The sequence below is a fragment of the Excalfactoria chinensis genome, chromosome 1 (genome assembly GCF_039878825.1).
Source record: "Excalfactoria chinensis isolate bCotChi1 chromosome 1, bCotChi1.hap2, whole genome shotgun sequence".
Lineage (NCBI taxonomy): Eukaryota > Metazoa > Chordata > Aves > Galliformes > Phasianidae > Excalfactoria > Excalfactoria chinensis.
The window spans coordinates 94,506,383-94,528,601 of record NC_092825.1 but is presented as its reverse complement, the minus strand read 5'-3'; the positions used below and the strand labels follow the sequence as shown (position 1 = coordinate 94,528,601).

Sequence of the window (22,219 nt, the reverse complement as noted above, 5' to 3'; positions counted from 1 at the left end):
AACGAGGCCAGCTGGAGCAAAACTGGCAAGTGGGGTGGCATTTTCTCATGCGGAAAATACATTGGAACTTAATGATGCTTTTCAGAGCCAAGAAAATGCTGCGGCAGAAGGAAAATTGCTAAAGTGAAACTAAAAACCATGGTGAGGAAAGAGTGGTCAGAGTTGCCTTTTTTAAACTGTTTGCAGTGGGAAACATTGCCTGCACAGAGTCAAACACAAAGCCAGCACTTAAAATTATACAATTGGAAGTCAAGTTTGAACATCTCTTCATAAAAGGCATGCTGTAAAACTGCTGATGACCTCAACAGTTTTGTGTGAGATGGGCACATAGGGTTTATTTTCTTCTCAAACCTGTTCCATGTGGGTGCAGAAGGCATGATTTTGAACTCACTCTGAATTACATCCCAATAATCGGGCTATGTGGGACTGGATGGAAACTTGCTCTATGGGGTCTGAATCTTCTCCAGGATAAAGAATAAATGTTAAACTGCTTGCTGGCAAGGTGGAGAAGCAGCCCAAAATAAGTCCAACATTTGTCGCTTTTGGATAGTATGATTGTGAAGAGTCTGATGAATGTAATACATCCTGAAAATCTCTGTGTTTACAAAAGAGCTGGTATCCACCATAGCCTAACAACTGGAGGTAAACTAAGTGGTTTCCTGGATATGCTTGTCTGGAACTCCAGATGAGATAATGGATGTCAGCCTAAATCACTAAGCACACCATCTTTATATTATCTCCTAGCATCCTAATGTAGCTGAAGTACTTAGGAAGCTTGTTCATGATGTAGTGGTTATTAGTGTAATCAAATTTAACATTCAGCTTTAGGTGACAATATTACCCTAGTCTTAGTCTTTTTTGTTGTTGTTGTTTTCAGGTTTCTGTGACTATTTGAGTGCTTTGACTTGACTGTTTCCCAACCACTACAGAACACTCTTCTTTTTACTCATCCCCAGACTCTGTAGCTCTTACTAGAACACACTAACATGATAGTAACTGAATTTTTCCCGGAAAAAAAAGACCATGAGCATTTCAGTAACAAGTATCATCACAATCCTTAGAACATGCATTTTGATTTAACGTGGGACTCTCTACCTCTAAATACAAATGCCTTGATGGTATCGTATAGAAGAAAAAGAAAAAAAAAAAAAAAAAAAAAAAAAGAAAAAAAAAAAAAAAAAAGAAAAAAAAAAGAAAAAAAAAAGAAAAAAAAAAGAAAAAAAAAAAAAAAAGAAAAAAAAAAAGTATTCCATTCAGACCAGCTCAAAAAGATGCAGTGCTGAATGCAAGCCAGTATGGCTGGGAAGCTAAGACACAGCCTCTTACCTACTTATTCAGCCGTTGGTTTACTAACAGTGGGCAGCTTTTCTCTATCAAAAAGTCCAAGAGCTGTTTTGCTACCACTTCACAGCAAGGAAGATACTGAAAGAATGGTACACACAACCTTTCTCCATTTATGCACATGTGCAAGGCTAGCAACAGTCATGATCTCATGATTACAGAGGCTGACACAAAGCCTAACACAGAGCCTAGCATGTCATCTATCTTGCAAACACACATATTATTTAAACAAAGTAGAAAACAGCCTACAGTCGTTTGTCATGGCTTATAAGAAAAAAAGCCCAAGTTAGTCTGTGAGCAGTAAAACTAATGATGCCTGATGGGTTTTTATCTCAGTCTCTCTATTGTGATTTTCTGATTCCTGCTGAAGGGTGAGCTCATACTCATGCCTTTTCCTCAGTAGGGACGCTGACTGCAGACAAGTAACATCTCTTGCATCTATTCAGCCTCTTGAAGGAACTTAATGACTTAATATCATCTCCTTTGTCAGATTTGATCAAAATCAGACAGGATATTCTAAAGATATTCAAAAGCGGAGTAGCCATAGACACACATACATGGAATAATCACAATAATGTAATTTCCTGATTAAACCAGAATAAAAACAGTCATCACTTTAAAAGACTGTGCATGCAAGATACACCTCATGTTTCTGCTTGAAATCTAGGACTTGCAGCAAGATTTTCAGATACGTTCCTAACTCTACTTCATTTCAGAATTCAAGATCCTATGTTCTCCAAGAATCTACTATCAAACATATTGAAATATTTAAAGCTTCGGAAGAAAATCTTGTTTGGATTATAATTTTTATTTTATTTTATTTTGAAACTTAAATAAAGTATATGTTACAATGTGCACTATAATTCTATCTGAACAATCATAACTGTATCATGTTATTTTGTTATAATTAAAACTTTAACTACTCCTACCAGTTAACTATTGGACAAGATGCAGTCATTTTTGTCAATTATATCAAGATAGGAGTCTTCATTGTTCCTGTCTGAAACAGTGTCTTGTGTATACAGGCTAAACAGTGGCTGAGATAGACATCTGCAGCTGGACCTGCCTTTGAAGGATGGGAGTGAACTCTTTCAAAGCAGTAACAATGGTCAATATTTCCTTCTGAATCCATTCAGTACATTTCATTAAGACCACAGATACTAGAAACAATCTTAGCTTTTATTTGAAACAAGGTGCATTTCCATTCCTTATACCTATCCCACCTCCCACCCCCCCCCCAAAAAAAAACCAACATACTTAAAATAGGAATTTGTCTTTGCTCTTTTTTTTCAGCTGCTTTCACAGTTTGAGGAGTTTCTAAATATTTTTATCTGGCACTACTTCATTCACCAGAAGCAGATGATGTTGTCATAATACCTGCCTAGAGACTGGAATAGATGTCATTCCTCGTGACCAATTACACTGCCCTGTATTTATGGTGAGTTACACTCTCCGCTGCTTACAATGTCAGCCCATGTACCTAGGAGCCATTTGTCATCTTCCCCTGGATGGCAAATGTTCTAGGTAAATGCTTGCTAATAACTGTAGCATTGTCTATCATGTTGTAGCTCTAGAGGGAAAAAAAAGAGAGAGAGAAACATAATTTCTATGTTTCAAATCAGCTCAAGAAATTTACAGCACTGGGCATATGAACGTTGATGTGTGGTGTACGAAGTTCTTTCTTCTGATTGATGTGAGATTGATACTATGTTTCAGAAATAATAACTGCTCTGAAGCCAGTGAGGCTATGCCCGGTCCTCTGTGGTTTAAAGGAAATTAAGTGCAGCCCCGTGTTCCCAAAGCCAGGCACCATGATAACACCTGGAGGCCTGGACTGCAGTCATGCTGCTATAGCACTAGGCATGTTCAAGCACACAATGTAGTATAGTCCTCTCAGCACATACAGCTTGATGTCTCAATGCAAGTGCCATATTCAGTTGTATTTTTTCTAAGAAAAGCAGTAGAATCAATGATGGGGCTAACAATAACATCTGCAGAAACAGATTAAAGCTATGTTTAATTTTGTGACCCAGCAAAATCTTCCCTTTCTAGAGGTTCTTAAAATATTGTCACATTCTAAAGAAAGCTTGTATATGCTGACACCAAATTGTGGGAAAAGTCATCACTCCCATAAAATACAGAAAGTTGGCTTTTCATAAGACTTTTAACGAAGAAGCAACAATGTGCAGTTTATGAGAAGTAACATAAATTATACCTGCAACCCATTAAGCTCTCTTTTGTTAAGAAGCTCTGAAGTGCTGATACAGTTCTGGTATCAGCAAATCTGCCATGTTATTGCAGTTATTCATTGCCCACAGCAATTCAAGAGAAAATTAATTAGCATCACCCCACCATAAATCTCAACAGTATTAACTAAAATGCCAGTTCTGTAATCACTTTCCATTAAAGCCAAAAAATACTAATTAAAATTGATTTTTCCCTGTGCTTTGGTAAACTGCTGCCAGTACAAGGATCTCAGCAGTAATGCTGGATGAAGGGAGACCTTTACTTAAGTGAATTTTGTACATTGTCTTATTCCCTTTATAAAGATAACAATGTGTGAAGGGATAAAGGCTTTGAGAGCAGAAGCTGACAGGTTCCATAAAGAAGAAGAAAAATGTGAAATCACTGGGGAATGTAACCTTATTAAAACTGTAATATCCTACATTTTCAATCTGGGCTATCTCTGTCTTTCAGGAAAGTTCCTATTAATACACCTCAATCAGTAAGTCATGGAAGAGTCTTTTAATGAATACTTCTGGCCATTTAGTGATAATACCGAATATAGATTAGCCAAACAATTTTGCTTCAGTATAGTCATCTCCTAATGGTTTTTCTGTATGCTGGAAAATTAACATAGAGCAAACTGATTCAGTTTAGTTCCAGTTTGTCCCTGCACACTTCAGGAGACATGAAAAAAAAGAAGTCTGTTTTAATGATTAACTTCCTCATTGTGCAGCACAATTCTCATTAAAGAAAACGAAGCAAGAGTACTGTGAAAAGTATAACAACTTGTGCTGTAGTGAAAGACCAGATCGTGTCGCTTAGAGTGCCACGGTCAATCTCAGAACTGAAGTTTACTAACATTTTCAAAGCTGAATTTGCAAGATTATAACTTACCAACAGTGTGAAGACTCTGTGTCTGAATGATAGTCTGTTCTTAATGGCAAATAAAGAACAAATCTGTCTGTTGGGCATTACTTTAACAGCCAAGCAATCAAGAAGCACTAGAATCTTTACATACACAGATTTATTCCACTCCAATAGCAGAGCGAGAGGCAGGAGCAGTAACAGACAGTCTGTCTTAAGAATAAACACCCACTTCAGCAGTGGGTTTTACTGATACTTCCTAATATTAGAAAGCTGCTGAAATATGGCTATTAAATATTTCTGCCCACTGTCTGTTGGCTGCAGACAATTAGCTGGATTTCAAGCTTTAGAAAGTAGAGGATATATGCACAGCCATGCTACCATCAGATGAAAGGGGAGTATACACTTAGTTTTCTAGTAAACCTTGGCCTATAGTGAACACACTCCGTTTTCCATGACCCTACCCTACCTGAACCTGATGTCTTATTAATTTTTACTTCCAGCTGGCCACTGAGCTGACTCAGTCCCTCACCTAAATCTGTGTTTGGCATCTCTTTCCCATCCATGATATTCATCTTGCTCACTTTAATGTCACTTTCACAATCCAAACCCTCATCTCAAGCAGGTTCAGCACAGCTGGTTCAGCTCATGGCCCTGTCTGAGCTTTCTCAGGCTACTGCTCACTTGACTGATCTCTATCCCAACCTCACATTTGATCTTAGCTGCTCATGCAGTGTCTTTCCTGGATTCTCTTCCTATATCCAAACTCCCAACAATCCATGGTGATGTCTCCTTCTCAAGGTCAAGTCATTCTTGAAGGGAGCTTCTTTTACGTGACCTGTTTCATTTATTCTTGCTCAGGTACTTCTTGATAAGTAGCCTAGATCCTTCAAAAGTAAGCTTTTAGCCTGCCCCTCCTGTTATAATACTCATTGTCTCCTCCAGGATGCCACACAATAACTACTTCAGCCAAGAGTTTCTCACAAATCCACTCCTGACTGTTAAAGAAGCAAAATTTTGCTCTCCATAAATGTTTTGTTTGGAGCTGATTATCATGGGCTCCCTATAAATGCTTCTGTTTCTTCTCAGCTCAAAAAATTGAAAGGATATTTCGTACATCAAAACAAGAATATGTAAAAATCAGCATTATAATGAAAGATTAAATATAAGGAATGTAATAACATTTCTACTTGCTTCATCTCACAACTCATCTACACCACCGTTCCTGTTTCAGTTTCACTACCTCAGATATACTGAAGGTATAATCACAGCCTAGAATTAAATATAAAAGTGTCAATGCCAAGGATTTAATTATAACATACAGCAAACATAAAATATTTTTTTTCCTGAAACTGATTCAGATGAAAGTATAGAATAATAATAAGAAAAATCTGCAGCTCATTAGACAAGAAAGAGAGATTGCTTCAATTCCAATCCAGTGCATTTTCCAAATTTCCAATACTTGTAATGAAAAAAGGGGTATATTTTCTTATAACTGTGCTATAAAGTGGGGATATAATCTCATCATGCAGCTGCTCCATTTGCCATCAATTATTTTGATGAAAGCAGGCTAAAGCTATGCAGTGATCAGCAACAGAGATTAAATAGACTTCAGTCCTTAATACAAATCTTCTATTATCCTTTTTACTGACTACAGTGTACCCCTACTTTTTGTTATAGGTCTGATAAAAAAAACCTTCACTGCTTCACATTTCAATTTTCAAGGATTTGTTACATCATATGTTTTTTCCCATTAAATATTATTTCCTTTCACTAAATGTAGAAAGAACTAGAAAATCTATTAGGGATGATCAAGAATCCTTTTGAAAGGGGAATCCTTTCGCAAGTGCATTATATGAAACTACAAATAGTAAAGAAAATCGCTCAACCAGTTCTACATCATTAAATTATCTCTCAGCAAGAGTGAATATGTCTTTACTATAGGCCTTACTATTTTTAAAATAACAGCTGATTCTACTGCTGCTGTCTTGCGCTGCCATTTCAGTTCTGCTTCAGAATTATAAAACCAGTCGGATATTTCAGTCACTTCTTAGAAACATTTCTGGAACTCGAAACTTATAAGAAATTTACAAGTTATTAAGGAATTAACGTAAAAGAACTTGATGTGTCCAGAAACAACCTATTGCTCTGAAATGATGGTAGAAATAATAGTATGAAACTAAGAATGATCAAATAAAAATTTAATAGAAGTTAGAAGTTAAAAACTGTAATGAATGATGAACATGGCTATCATATCAAATTCATGGCTTTCTGTTAATGACATTTTGTTAACAGTATTGAAACAACTAATATTTCACACCACTCTAAACTCAACTTTGCGATATTGACATTAAAACACCTTCAAGAAGCTAACAAGTCCAGTTCTCAGACTGCACTGATGCAATGAAGTTAAATTAAAATAAAGTAAAAACAGCACTGTAAGAAATACCAGTACCTGTTTGCAGTCAAATTGATTTTCTTCTAAATGAAAGTTTTGTTTGGAATTTAAGAATTATCTGTTTGGTAACTACTCCCCAGAATCCACATTGTCACTGAGTAGGATATTGCAAAGAGCTAATACAGTTCACCAGCAGTTAAAAAGTCGAATATAAGGCAAATATTCTTTGACAGCAAACCTTGGCAATGAGGCCTAATTGGAAAAGAAAAAAAAAAAAAAAAAAAAAAAAAAAAAAAAAGTACTCTTGCACCCATTTTTGGTCTCTTTTCCTCATCCGACTATGATTCAGCAATTACTGAATATGGCATTTTGAGGGCTGCTGCAAAAGTAATGCCTTCTATTTTTTTCTGTGTCAAACCATAACATCAAAGGTGGATGTTAGTGGTACTATAGCAGAGACTGAACCTTCCCAACAATATTCCATTACATTTTGTGACTGATGTTAGCAGAAGGACAGTCTAACAAAATGGTGTCTGGCATGGAATTGTGTATGAAGCAAAGGTGCATCACTGAATTCCCCCATGCAGAAAAATGGTACCCATTGACATTCATTAATGCTTGTTGAACACTGTTGGAGACCAAACAGTGGATGTGAGGACACTGAGGCAGTAGGCAGTGTGTTTTAGCAGTGGTAACAGTGACATGAAAGGCAAGCCACATTCCAGACAGCCATGTACAACTGTCACCACAGAATGAAGTGTCTCAATCTGCTCATTCATGTGAATTGGTTAATGATAGTGCCTATGCTGAAAAATAGATTTGTAGCTGAGAATTTGCTTTATTGGATAGTGCTATTGTGCTCTTTGCATATTTCCATGGAAATAAATAGCAGGCATTACTTTTAGGTGACCTACGTATTTCAATAGTTGCTTAACCATTAAAAACAAACATCCTTTCTTTATCTTTTCTTTTTTTTTTTCTTTTTTTCCTTTTTTTTTTCTTCTTTTTCTTTATTTTATTTTTTTTCTTTTTTTTTTCTTTTTTTTTCTTTTTTTTAGCAAAGCTTTGAGGCTGCATTTATACAATTAGATATTAAAAACATCCCAGTTTAAATCTATAAATCTCCAACTTCAGTACCCAGATTATCTGTTCTGGTTAAAGCTGTAGTTGCACCTATACAAGTGCTTTTAACTGGTCTTGCAATTTAACACATCCTTAATAATGAGTATTTTTATTCTGTGTGTAGGTCAATGGACTGCAGTTGCTCAGAGCTGGGAAATGCTCTCCTGAATGAGTTCAACCATTTTTTAAAACCTCTTAGCATGAAAACAATACCAGCCCACTGCCAAGACCTTAAGTATCTGCTATTAACTCTTCCTCAGATTTGAAGGCACCCATTATTTTGCACACAAAAGCTTTCCTAAAAAGAAATGGGAAAAATACTGTCAGTTCATAGGGCTTCATCAAGGATTGATTTTGTCAACATGCCAAATAAAGTAATAGCTTTTCTAGTTCACCCAGGATTTTGTGCTTTATTTTAAATAATCTGTAGTTATTTTAACTTTCATTTGGGAAAAAAAAAAAAAAAAAAAAAAAAAAAAAAAAAAAAGCTCATTCTCATCTTGCTTGTACTGATTCTACAAGAAAGAACTGAGACATAAGAAGTAAATTTATACCTACCATTTTAGTTAAATATCCATGAGGAAGTTCAAATCTCATTAAATACCAAAACTGCAACATCCTTAGTTATGCTTTTATGCATTTTCAGTAGAGCATTCAGTGATGGAATTATTTCATGTCCCATTCTTCATTCTCTTTCTTTTATTCTCCAATGGAAGAAAACTGTAAAAAATAAAATCAAAGAACTGTGTATTTCTGTGCTTGTAAATTGTGCTTGTAGATCGTAAAGATACATATGGTTCTGAAGAAATTCAGGCCACAAATGTGAGCTCTCCCTCTAAAAGTTTTTGAAAAGCTGGACTCTTATTCTTTTTGTAGGACATACTCTTGAGAGAGGGATTTGGATGCCATAAAGCGGTCAATTAGGACTAAGACTCAAGTTGAAGTGTTAGAAAGAAGGCATTCCTAAGTACCAGGGCTGATTGTGTGAGTGATATGCTACTCCTATCATCCATAACTTGCACAAAAGGTCTATACATTCAGAGGTTTTCCTGGAGGTACATACGTATTTAATAATTGCTTTCACAACTAACAGATCCAAAGCAAAGCATCCCTTATCTACTTGATACCTCCCTTATCTGCTTGACATGAGGAGTATATCTATTATTTACCTGATACAAAAACAGACCCTTCCCACTATCTAAACGAACTATGGGGTTATGTATCAAGGGACTTATCAAGTTTAACATCACTATAACTTGTATCAAAATGGCAAACTGATCCTTGAATCGTGAATTTTACAAGTTGAATTTTGTAGGAGGCAACACATGGTGTTGAGAAAAAATACAAATTGGTCATGTTTTCAATATCAGAGTCTTCTCATACATGCATGTGTTGCAGTTCTAAACTACACAAAAAATGTATGATGCTAGACAGTCTTTCAAAATCAAGTTGAATTTCTAAGACCACTGAAGACTACAGAAAATGTTAATCTTAGCGCTGTGTAAGGTTATAGTTACACAGTACCAACTGTGAAAACTGAGTGGCTTTCAGCAAAGGTAATTTCAACATTATTTAAGCCTCTGAGTCCTTCTCTTGACCCAGCCAGCATCACCTTAGTCATGCAGAGACCCAAGTTCATCCATGGACTGTTCTTATCCAAATATGCAATTATTCTGGGGAAAAAACTCTTTTTGGGAGTCAGCCAGTAGAAGATCCATAGTATGGTCTTAGTTTCCCTTCACTACTTCTTGCATGTTGCATTCTTAGTAGGTTTTTATCCATTATATTCTGTATCCAAGGGCCTGACTCTCCTTTGAAGTGAAATGACATTATCTAATGGCCATCAGAAAGAAATGTTTCAAGAAATCGAGAATGATGAGAGGAAATGTCTACCCTCTGTCCACTGGCAGCTGAGGTCATATATCACTGCCAGTAATGCATTTTTGTTGCTCTGTCCTGGCCCAAATCCAGACTGTGCCAGGTCTAGAAGATTAGTTATGATTAGATGATGTTATAGTTGGCCTTCAGTTGTTTTCCATCTTGCCCATCCTTAGAAATCAAAATACATGATTGGTTAAAAAACAAAAAAACAAAAAAAAAAAAAAAAAAGAAGAAAAAAACAAACAAAAAAAATCACAGATCTTAGGAGGTTCATTGTGAGATATTTCTATTTCTCTACTTCTATTTATATTTTTGATGTGCATTTCAGTCATACCTTCCACAACAGCCACTAAGGCTAGAAGTTTACATTAAAAAAAAGAGATAGAAAATGAAAAACTTATCTGGTCACATGACTTCAGAAATTATTCTTTAAGAAGAAACATGACTGTAATTTGACTCAGAAAAAAAAAATCAATGAACATTTGTCTTGTAGTTTGCATTTTCTAAAGCCTCTGAAATCCTGTTTTTGGAACTTCTTACAATCAGAAGCCTTGGTATGCTAGAGAAAAGGTTATTGTAGCATTTCTGATTTGCTTGCAGAAATTTATATATATATATATATATATATAACAAAAATGAATTTATTGCTATCAGATATCCAAATCAAATAAACTGGAGAAATCTAAAAAATAATGGGTGTCCTGTTCCTCTGATGGAAGTTCATCCTTTTATAAGTGTACTTTGACACTAATCAGCTTTGTCATGTCTACATTTTGCACAATCTTTATGACTCAAATCTTAAGATTAGAATGGAAATAAACTATGAAAAACTTTCAAGGATAAACACAGAGGATCTGTTTGAATAAACAGATAACCGCTTGGTTCCTAAACCTCATTGATGAACTAGTGTTTTACCTATCTATGAAAGCATTCAGGACATGACATTTTGCTGCAAAGAGTATTTTCTCCCCCCAGTCTCTGGTTTAAAAACATACACAAGAATGACAATAGCAAGGATGTTCATTATGTCTTCTTGCAGCAGAAGGAAGAATGTAAACTGGATTCAACTGCTCAGAAGGTTCACTCAACAGAATAATAAGTCTCTTTGTCCAAAACAGTGTAGACACAAGGAAATCTGTAAAAATTCATGCAATGAAATGTCATGAGTAGCTGGAGTGACAAGAATGACCACCATGCAGTGAAGAAAAAGGAAAATATATGTGTCAGCAGCCATCCAACCTATTACAATTGAAGAAATAAATAAACTATTGAAAGTTAATTAAAAAATAAAAAATTAAAAATAAATGAAAATACTCAGAATAAACACAATGAGTTGACGGGGTGAGTGTCCTTCAAAAAACACATTTTGTAGACCTATCTGTTAATCTTGATAAAGTACCATTTTCCACAATGAAAATACTATTTCAAATAACACTGTTTCAACCAAATGTCATAAGTGAGCAACCGATGTACTTCTCAGAAATTCAATCACAGTCCTCTCTGTAGCTGTGAAGAAAGAGTTTTTGATCCCACCCGAGTGACAGGAGCACCACCTTCAGAAATCATTTGCTGGAAGATGTTTGACAGCAGAATGCCATACAAATCTGACTTTCCCTGTATATATGAAGCAAGACCACAGGAAAACATAGTGGGACTTTCCCAATTGGTAGAAATTTGTTCATTTGTTGCCTAAATAATATTTATTTAAAATTGCCTGGACTTCCATTCTGAGCTTGGGAATTCTCCAGAAAATAGAGGGATATGTTCATTTATTTATTTAAAGGAAATACACCTGAACCTGTAGCATGCTACAGTAATTGTAGCAATTTGGCACAAGAAACAGATAGCTGAAAGTCAGCAAAGACCCCGTAGGTGCACTGTTTGTTCAGATTTGCTTTTTCTCTCTCTTATCTTGTCTTCATTGTCTTCTTGTGAACTATTAGTAATAGGTGAACAGTTGGACTGGATGATCTTTTAGGTCTTTTCCAACCTTGGTGATTCTATGATTCTATGATTCATTGTACCTGCCTTTGCAGTCAATGAGCACACTATCCTTAAGAGAGACTCAGCACCTGGGCATAAAGTAGTGAGTCAAGCATGTGGTTTCAGAATAATTCCACATTTCCTTAATCCAATGAACTGCAGCCAGTTATCCCTTAACTCCAGTATATTTTGGTGCACAGGAATATACCCTCACATTCAATTTGGCAGCTGAGCATGGAATAGTAGAACAATGGTGTTTTAGAGGATTGGGAATGGTGAATAAATAGTGCTGGAATAAGCAGACATTTTTCTTCAGATTTCAGTGAACAGAAATCTTTCATAACAACTTTGAATAAATGACTAGTTTTGATTATTAGTCTGTGTACTTTTCTGACTCATTACATTTTTACCCTGAAAATCCTGAGACTGGAGGTGCTTAAATGCCTCCTGCAGAGCCCAGAGCCCTTGCAAAAGATAAACCTAGGCTAACTTCAAATCCTTTCATTACTTCTGTGTTTCATAAGCAAGGAGATAGGCTCTGTAGTCTAATATCATTACCATGCTTTTCTTGGGTCACTTTGGCAGATTCATTTCACTAACTTTAGACGTCTAGAAGTACACTACATATGAAAGAACACTAGTTATCTAGTTTCCCTTGAGAGCCTCTGGAAAGTTAGGAACATCTCAGCAGCACTTCTACACATCTGTATTGTGTACTTACACTGGCAAGGGATGAATCACCTGCTGGAGGTGCATGTACCTCTTGACAATGATTCATTTCAGCCCTGCATAAGCTGAAAAAATATCTTCCACCAGATGTTTCATTTTTGGACAAGCTCAAATAAGTCTGATGAATCCCATCTGAAAGCACAAAGCTTTGCTGTTTATTTTGCTACATTTTAAGTCATAGGAGAAAGAAATCTTACTTAGTAAGGCTGAGTTCAGCCATTGTCCCTGGTGGTTTCATTTTATGCAATATATATATATATATATATAATATACTTGCCTGCTTATGTGAATGGTACAGGTTATGAGGAAGATAATTCAGTGGCTCAGAGGGTATATATATCATGCATTTATGCTGAAAACAATCTGAGACAGAACCTTATAGCTGGCTTAGATGCTTGTAATGTCATTCACTGAAATGTTTTATGCCATGAATATAGCTGAAATTTGTAAAGACAATCAAATTAGCTTACAATTGGTTTATTTTATTTTCCCATATTTTATGCCTTTGATGGCAGCTCCACTCCTTTATAACATCAGACCAAAGAATTTTTTTATGCATAAACATAGAATTTTTGGTAGCCATAATAATAGCAAACATCAGTAAAAATGTATGTATATTTTCATTGTGCCCAAAAAACAAGAATCAGAATTTGCAAACAGTAGAATTTAAGTAAGCTGTGTAGCAGCAATTCCTTTTCTTCTTGGTCTTAATGTGGATGGAGGTAAAACAAAGCACAAATGGAGGCAGAACAAATGAGCACTTAAGGGATACACAAAAACAAGGACTCCTATTGAAATGATCTGTTGATAAAGGAACTTGAGAATTGAACATGAGACTCTGGACTTCACATTTAATTCATAAAGCATGCTACCACAAATACAGGTATTATTTCGTTTTCATATAACACAAATGAAATGCAGCAATGTAACCACCGTAAAGGGTTCCTGCCAAACTTCTCATTGAACTAAGTGGAAAATTCACACTATTTGAATGGCACAAGAACATGTTTCCAGTGAGCCTGAATTTCATTTTATTTAATACTACTTTTGCTTTTAGTGGTTTTATGCTTAGCTAATACACTAAGAGTCAAATCATGCATGACAGAACAAAAGGATACAGCAGGAATCCACAGTGTAAGAGAACTGCATCTTTGGCTTCATGAAAGCACCATTCCTCCTCAGCGAATGAATGGCTAGCTCATTTGTCTGCCTATATATATATATATATATGTGTGTGTGTATGTAAATGTATATATATATATACTTAAATGTAAAAACCCACACAATAGCCTGGTGTTTGCACTTAAAAACATGCAGTGAACACAGACTTATAACATTGCATGTTCAAACTAAAGGATAAAGTTTTATAAGCAGTGAAGAATAGAAACTCTGAACCAGTTTCAACTCAGTCTAAACCACAGTTAGTTGATACTGATTTTTAAAGTATTGGTCATAAGAAGTTTTGTGAATGAAACAGACTGTTAGGACAGGTCCTGAATCTTTTGCCTTTTTACACAGAAAATACTAATTAATTTCTGAGAAATCTAAATTACATTGGTGCTTAATTTAGTCTTGTAAAGATGTTCACATAAGGTAGGCTTTTGAAGTTATTCACATGTTCAAAGATAGAAGTGTTCTGCAGATTTTCCAGTAGGCTTAATTAAGTAGGTTGTCTAAATCTTTACAAAGTTAGAAACTTTCAGAGATCCAGGCTAGTTGGTCTTGCTTCAGAACTGCAACTGTCAGTCTCTCCGAGCAGTATAATAGAAATAAAATGTCTTCAGTGTAACAGAGAAATACTGTCTGGAACAAAACCAGAATCCAAGCACAGTAATAGTTGCAACGGCTGTTTGGAGAGATATTTTATGAACCAGTGAAGAACAAGACCTTCTGGTGTATAATTGATACAATTGTCAATTACATAATTTTTAATTTTCCCACTGAAATGGACAGTTTAACAGAGGTACAAGTAGGGGCAGAGTCAAAGACAACGGCTACAATGAGAAGTCAAAGCAAATAGGAAATTTCCTTTCCAGCTTTACTGTTAGAAAATATACATGCAGTGCTGTTCTCATTGAAAGGTTGCTTCCATCTGTCTGTCACTTGCAGAGCTGTGGATATGAGGTAGGTGCTTCCAGGTCCAACTTCTACCAGTTTAAAATATTTCTGTATATCATAAGCTTTGCTAAAACACACAGAAATACAAGAACATCCTCAGAAAATTTAGGCTGTCCAAGACCATCCTACTTTTTGGATTTCGTGGCACAGCCTTTAACCAGGACATAGCTGAGAAATGACAGCGATTCACCCATAACAGCCTTCAGTCCCTCAGGTAGGCAGCCTCACATGCCTCCCTAGGGAGCCACTGGACTCTGTCAGCGGCAAGTTTGTCTTTCAGGCTCTTTCCCAGAAGAGCTATTTTGTTCTTCAGGACACTTGCATTTGAATTGCCAAGTTTCTCTATTACATACACTTCTGGAACTGCAGTCGATATGAAACGATAAGACAACAGAAAAGATGACAGGCTGTGTATCCAAAATGCAGTTGGCAGTTTGGTCATGCTAAATACAGAGTTCATACTTCTGCACAGAGCTTGTAAATTCTGTAGGTAGTTGCCACAAATCATCACAGAGGCAGACTCACTAAAAGAACGGTGCTCTTAACAGCAAAATACTAACGTGTTCTCATAGTTAAGAGTCTTCCTTACTATGCAAATCAGGGGAGAAAGTGCTTGGGTTTGTTTGTTTTATCTTGAGGGCAATAAGGTTCTTCAGTATGAAGGAGTTCTGTACATATCCGGGCCTTGCACCAGTAGCAAATTAATTCACTCTAAGAGCCAGTGAAAGGCTACTTAAGCCTTCAGAATAGAAGCTCTTAAATGCTTTGCAGATAAGCTTTAACTACCTTGCAGATAAAACCAAAAGGAGAGGATACAAAATAAATAAATAAATAAAAATTAAAAATCTAGGAATGCAACATATTTAAAATCTCTTTATTCTCTAGCCACAATGTGTTAACAGGCTAATTACATTCAAGGCAGTGAAAATTGTTTTGTGATGACAGCTTGGTACATTAACCACTAATGCAGACTATTTCTTCCACTCCTTACAAAGATCCTTTTTAGGTTTCTTTTCTCTTCTTCTCTGCAATGAGAATTACTGCAGACATTTCTGTTCACTCTTAAAAGTATTCAGAAAAATTGGTACTTGCAATCTGCACATTTTTTATTGTCACTTCTATTCACCTAAAATTGAAGTGAGATGGCTGAGACAGTGCAGGGTAGTTTCATATAATCAGCCAGCAAATCATTCAAATCATTCTCTCCAACCCATTTTTACCCAGAACTATTTTGTCTTGAACATATCTCTTTCACAACGCTTTCTCAAATAACTCCCTCACCTCATCATCCAAGGAAAGCAGCACCAGAGTTGTCAGATTTCTAATAAATTTGCACAGATATGACCAAACATAAAAGTGACAGTTCCTGTCATATGCATATGCACGTGCAAATGGCTAGAAAAGTAAGTTAGGATGTGGGTTCATGAACCCACTCTGAAACAGAAGTTGTACAGACCTAGAGACTCAGGACTGGAAAGCTATTTGCATTGCCAACACACCCCGTACTTACAGGCGACAATTCAGCAGATATTCAGGCTATAAGAGAGAGCACCAGTCCTCAAATGATTTTTTACAACATCCTTAATGGTGTAAACTGAAATGAAACAAAACATAAACAGAAGATAAATATAAATGGAAGAAAACATCAATATTTATGAACAACTGTGTACACAGAAGGAGATCTGAACACACGCATGGTATCACTTATATTTCATAAGTAGTGTTTCTTGTAGTCATCTGCTCTCCTTCACTTAGCAAATGAGACACACCAGAGAATCTTATTTTGAGATAATCAAGCCCTTAGGCTATGCCTGTACCAGTAAATAAAGGCACAGGCTCAGGCTGAAGCTCTGGCCTGCAGTTATCCAAAATGCTCACAGTTATGTGCTCCTCAGCAGATTTTCTGTCTTCATCACCTAACACTTTTACAGAGAATCACGGGCATGCTTGCAGAAATACACACAAAAGGGGCTATTTCAAATATATGGTATAGGAGAGTGTCTACCTGAATTAGTTTGTCTACTGTCCTCCCACATTACACCACTGCAATTTGCACTATTAATCCTTTAACTCACATTGTACTCTCACATTGTACCCCAGGGCAAACAACACTCTGCAGTGTTATGCGCAACTCAGCCTTCATATTATTTCAGATACTTCAAACTGAAGAACATTATTATTCATTTGTCTTAGGGCCAGAGAGCACCACATAGAGCTAAAGATGTCTCAACAGCATGAATGCAGCCATGTCCTGACACTGGATTAAGAGATGGATAATGGTCTCTGGCTTTTTTCAGTGCAAGAGTATGAGCAGTTTACTGCATATTTCAATCAGTTGTGTGTAGTGACTTTTCAGTTAGCGGACCAAGATTTTTTCCTGTGTTGTTTGAAAATCCCAGCCCCAAACTTGTAGCTGAGGAAAGCATGATGTGGTTACAAAGCAAAAATTCCATTATTGCAAATCATGCTGTTGCAACACCTACCTTTGAGTACCTATTATGCATGCAAATTCCTAGCAGCAAGAAGGAATTACAATATATGATCAGTATATTGAATTAATATTGCCATTCTTTATTTCTGCAGAAATATTTGGATGTAGTTATGTTTTAGTACAGTCCTTATCTTCTCAAGTCCATTCACTGACAAGTTATTCAGTGACTTCATCATGACATGTCTGAACTGAGACCTCATAGTTTCATTATAAATCAATGTAAATTTCAGTATTTATATAGATGCTTCCATCTTTAATACTATTACACCATCCCATGCTGATATTCCCATCTTAAATATTTATGACACTATGTCCTCTTGTTAACTTCATTGAAGAATGTGAGATTCAAAAAAAATTTGAGGGCTGTGGTACTTGCCAAAATATTTACACCATCACTGTGAGAATCTTCTTACAGAAAAGGATGTAGCAGTTGCCAACACTTTTAATGCCATGTGTTCACCATCTGAATTACAAGGAAATGGCCTTTATATATCTTTCTAGGGTCCATTCCTTTCATTGGTCAGATAAGGCTGTAAAGGCACCAAAATGGTTTTATTCTGTACATGCTTCAGATGAACACCCAAAAACATAACATTACCCATCACTGCGCTTGCATGAAATATTAAACCTGGAAACCAGACACTGCTGTTCATTTTGTGCCGTTATAAATGACAGAATTGTAATAGCTTCCTAAACATTATCTCAGATCTTTATTTTTTCTCTTAGGGAATGGGAAAGCTATGAATAATTTCGAATCCAGATTCAGTAAAATGTTATACTGTAACAGTCAGCATAACCAGAGTGGCAGGCAGGAAGGAAAGAATAAAAATAATATCAGTAGGTTTCTTTAATCAAATCACCTCTTATGCTTTCCAGATGGGAGCAGGAGAGCAATTCCCGCCTGGTTATAATTTTTACCTTTTCAATATAATTTAAAAGAGTATTAAAATAATGTGTATCTCTCCAGACACATGTGCTGAAATGCAACTGTGAGATAATACTAAACTCCACCTGAGAAAACACCTCATTTTCTGACAGACACTCTGAAACACTTCTAGGCTTAAAAACTATGTGTAAATCATTATTGAATTAGTTTTTAAAGTAGGGTGATAATTATCAATTGTAATTGTAATTGTAAATAAAATATAAGCATCATTCATGTACAATACTGAGAGCATTGTGGACTATACTCCTCAAGAGTCAGATAATTTACAACTGGAAAACCTCTCCCATGGAAACCTGCTGCAGTCAATTTGCCTGCAATTGAGAATTGATTGTATAGGCAGTTACAAAGATTTGACAAAAGTCTGGCTTAATTATCTGAGTTCTGCCTTTTCTACTCCTCAGGTTTTTGTTTGTGTTTAAATCATATCCGAAGAAGAGTTAAAAATCTAAAGAAAGAATGGTAGATCTCCAAAATTCTGGTCTTCCTCAAAGAAAGGCTGACATCAAACAACTACAAATTTCTTAAGAGTACATTCCAGGGGGTTTCTCCCTTGAGAATGAGCAGTTGCAGTCCAAGATATTATGAGGCCAGTTCTGTGCTAAATAAATTTGTATTGTAGTCTTTGCGGTAGTTAAGTAACATCAAGCAAATTCCAAAGCTTGCAGCTTCATTTTCTTTTGCTACACCGGTGATACAGAGCAGTTTTCGGCTTTTCTTGCTTATCAGCTGAGGTTTACCAAAATATATCAGTCATGATCTACATTCAAACCCAATTCTCAGTCGAGACTTTCAGAGGCAATGAGGCCATCAAAATGTACAGCATTGAGCTGATCTCCAAGGGACAGAGAAAGTCCAAACTAAACCATTAGACTGCAGATAGACAGGGGCCTAGAGAAGTGGAATGATGATGAAAAATGAATTGAGCTTATGTTTGTGCAGTGTATAGGAGGATACCATATAAGAGGTTGATGGTAATAAGTAAAAGTTATAAGTAAAAGCAAGTACCTTTTTGCTGTACTTGATTGGTAGGGAAGAGACCTGCCCAAGTCAAGGACTGCAACTGAAAGCACACATGCTTTTTCATTCCAAATTTGATGGAAAAGAAGGCCCGCTTACTTGGGTACTTTAATCCATGTTAGTTTTCTTGAGGACATCAATATGAGATACTGTAAAGAATATCACAACCCCAAAGCCTTTTTGTGGGACTCACTATCTTTGATTATGTTAACAATGAATGAGTAAAATTGATAATCATATATTGTTAAAAAAATAAGATCGTAGTAGAAGGGTGTGTGGGGAAATTAATAAGTGAAACAGATGGCTGTAATGTATATCAAAGTGAGTGACTTAAAGTAAATAATTAAAGTAATGAAATTATCAGTGAAGTTTTTTCATTATAATTCTAATAAAAATAAAGGAATGCTTCACGATCCTTAATCTTAAATGTAATTAATATTTGCTGCCAAAATTGACTGAATGCTTCTATTTATCAATGCGACTCTGCTATAAACATGAAAGTGATGGAAAAAAATAAATCATTGTGAGTCTGGTACTCTGTTTTTGAAAACCAGTATGGTTGGACTCTACATTATCCTGTAATTTGAATCTAACTCAGTATTTCAACACATCTTCTAAGAAGTCAAATATCTGAACTACACTGAAAAAAGTCATGCTAGAAAGTAATGATGAAAACAGAACTGCTGTTATAAAAACATAACATTCAACAATATTGGTTAAAGAAATGGTAAATGTGTGGTGAGAAATGTGAATTACATATAGGTACACTGATCATATACATATAGGTACACTGACAAAAATTAGCATACATCACATTACCCGTCACATGGCAATTACTCTGGCAGTCATTTCTGCTTTCATAGCTGTGTTAGCTCTTAGTTTCAATAAAAGTATTTAAATAGTAGCTATTTTAGGCATCCAACTGCTAAGCAAAGATTTGGGTAATGTTTGAACTGAGTCCACAGCAACTGATGTGAATCCAGAGAGAAGGCAAACACAACTATTTGGGAGAAGGGCAAAAATAAAATGGAAATTATACAGAAGAGGAGTCATGGCCAGTGGATAGTTCAAATGGAGAACTGAGCCAACCTCACAGCTTGCTGCCAAGACCAGTTTCAGAGTCAGACCAGCTCAGCTCTGTTTATCTAACCACACCATCACAGAATTAAGGGAAAGGAAGAAATGCTGATGGAGAACAGGTGGTGGCAGAGGGAAAAAAAATATTTTCAGAAATGTCATTAGGAATTTGGGCAACACTGAACAGATCCTTACTAGACTTTCCAGCAGAGAACAGTGGTTTTTTGGTTTTTTGTTTGTTTGTTTTTGTATTTTTTTTGTTTTGTTCTGTCTTTTTTTCCTGGATGTGTGTTTTTGGAGAATTGTTTAAATAACTGACAACTGAATCTTCTGAGACTTCTTTACATTATTCTGAAGCTCAAGCATTTACTATAACCTGGCAGTGAATAATGTGTGCATATTTAAAGGTCTCACGTAGTGTTTATCTGATGAATTCAATGAACATTAAATATCAAGAGGATTTTCCATGTGAAAATAGCCTAATCTTCCTTTCAGAAACTCTGAGTAAACTGAGGTCTCTTTATTTATCTTTAATTCACATAAGATTGCCCTCTCCTTATTTTCTACTAAATAAAAGTAGAAAGTATCTGGAAAAAAAAATGTGCCTTGGGGTAATAGTGACCCTTTTTTGGACAAATCTCCCTTCCTTTCTTAAATAATTTTGCTGATGTGGTGGTATTTGTAGCACAAAGCTATTTTTATATCTAGAGGGAATCTGGAGAAACAATTTCATGTTATTGCTAGGAAAAGCTTTGTCTTTTCTCATTCCTATGACAAATGCCTAGCAGATGTGAGAGGATTTTTGCCTCGGAATATAAATGACGATGCTCTCTCTTACTTCATACAATAGTAAGAATGAAACCCAAAATACATGTTTACCGAATCCCACCTGCATCATACTCCATTTCTGGTATCATGCATACCAAGAAGGTGACACCTTCAATTAGCACCTCAGCAGCACCTGGCAGGCATGTGAGCGGGGAGATGCTTCACATTTCATTTGCAGTTCTTTCTGCATTGCTGCTGAACTGTACCTCAGAAGCTGATATAGAATATGAGAATATTTTTGTGTTGTTTCCTTCCACTAAATCCCTTAAAATGTTAATTGACAGCTAAAGACAAGCAATTTTATATAGCTCTGCCAGCTTTTTTTAAAGCCTGTGTTAACTCAGGTATGAATTTGCTTTTAAAATATTGCTTTTCTGATTATATTGGAATAAGTGTTTAGCAATAGGTACAGAAAACCAAGATTTGGTGGGGAAAAAAAAACATCACACAGCAAGGGTGAAAGAAGCTGCAGCTTCATGAGAATTCAATAACATTTACTTTCTATGGTCAACTTTATTAAATATTACTTCAAATAACAAGACTCCTAAACAATTCATTGTAAAGGTAGCTTTATCCCAGCACCATCCGTGAAACATCTTACCTTTACATACATTTCCACATATTTTCATTTCTACCTAGTTAAAGATAAATGAGGATGAACTTATCAATACTGGAGAAGCATAAAAATATGTTGCTGGGAGAACTAAGTGGGGAGATCAGGGTGACTGTCCACCTAACCAAATACATACAGTGTCTTTGTGGAAACGCTAAAATGTAAGTTTTGAGTACAAGAAGAAAATTTTAGCCATTTCTACCTTTGTTAGGGACATAATTCTCAAAGATGTATGATATGATATCAACCAAGTCTTTGGGGTTGTGATAATCTGCTTTACCTGGGTGTGCAGTCACTAAAGCAGCAGCAGGAAGAAGGTAACATATTCTGTAATTCAACAGTACAGTAATTCCCATTTGAAACTTCTTTATTCTGGATTAAAAACACCTCAGTAATAGAAAAAAATCTCCAATCCAGTATAAAATCATTGTCGTGACTTGTGTTTGTTCACATATTTGTGTAAGTTTAGTATACCACAAGGACTTCTGTGAGGTCAGGTGTTGCCTGTGCACTGTACTATAAATTTACACTAAACCAGGTGTAGTTTGTCCTCCTGCATCTGTCATGGACAACCTGCTGTCTCCT

The 22,219-nt window shown here is 35.9% G+C and overlaps 1 long non-coding RNA gene across 1 annotated transcript; it reads right to left on the bottom strand.

Annotated features, from left to right (window-relative positions):
* Positions 1–2,628: 2,628 nt before the first annotated feature.
* LOC140248611 (uncharacterized) lies at positions 2,629–16,257 on the bottom strand. The gene is made up of 3 exons (XR_011902858.1): positions 16,173–16,257; positions 8,510–8,671; positions 2,629–2,911 (listed from the first exon to the last, which is right to left on the bottom strand). It is a non-coding gene; the product is annotated as an uncharacterized lncRNA (long non-coding RNA).
* Between the last annotated feature and the right edge of the window lie 5,962 nt (positions 16,258–22,219).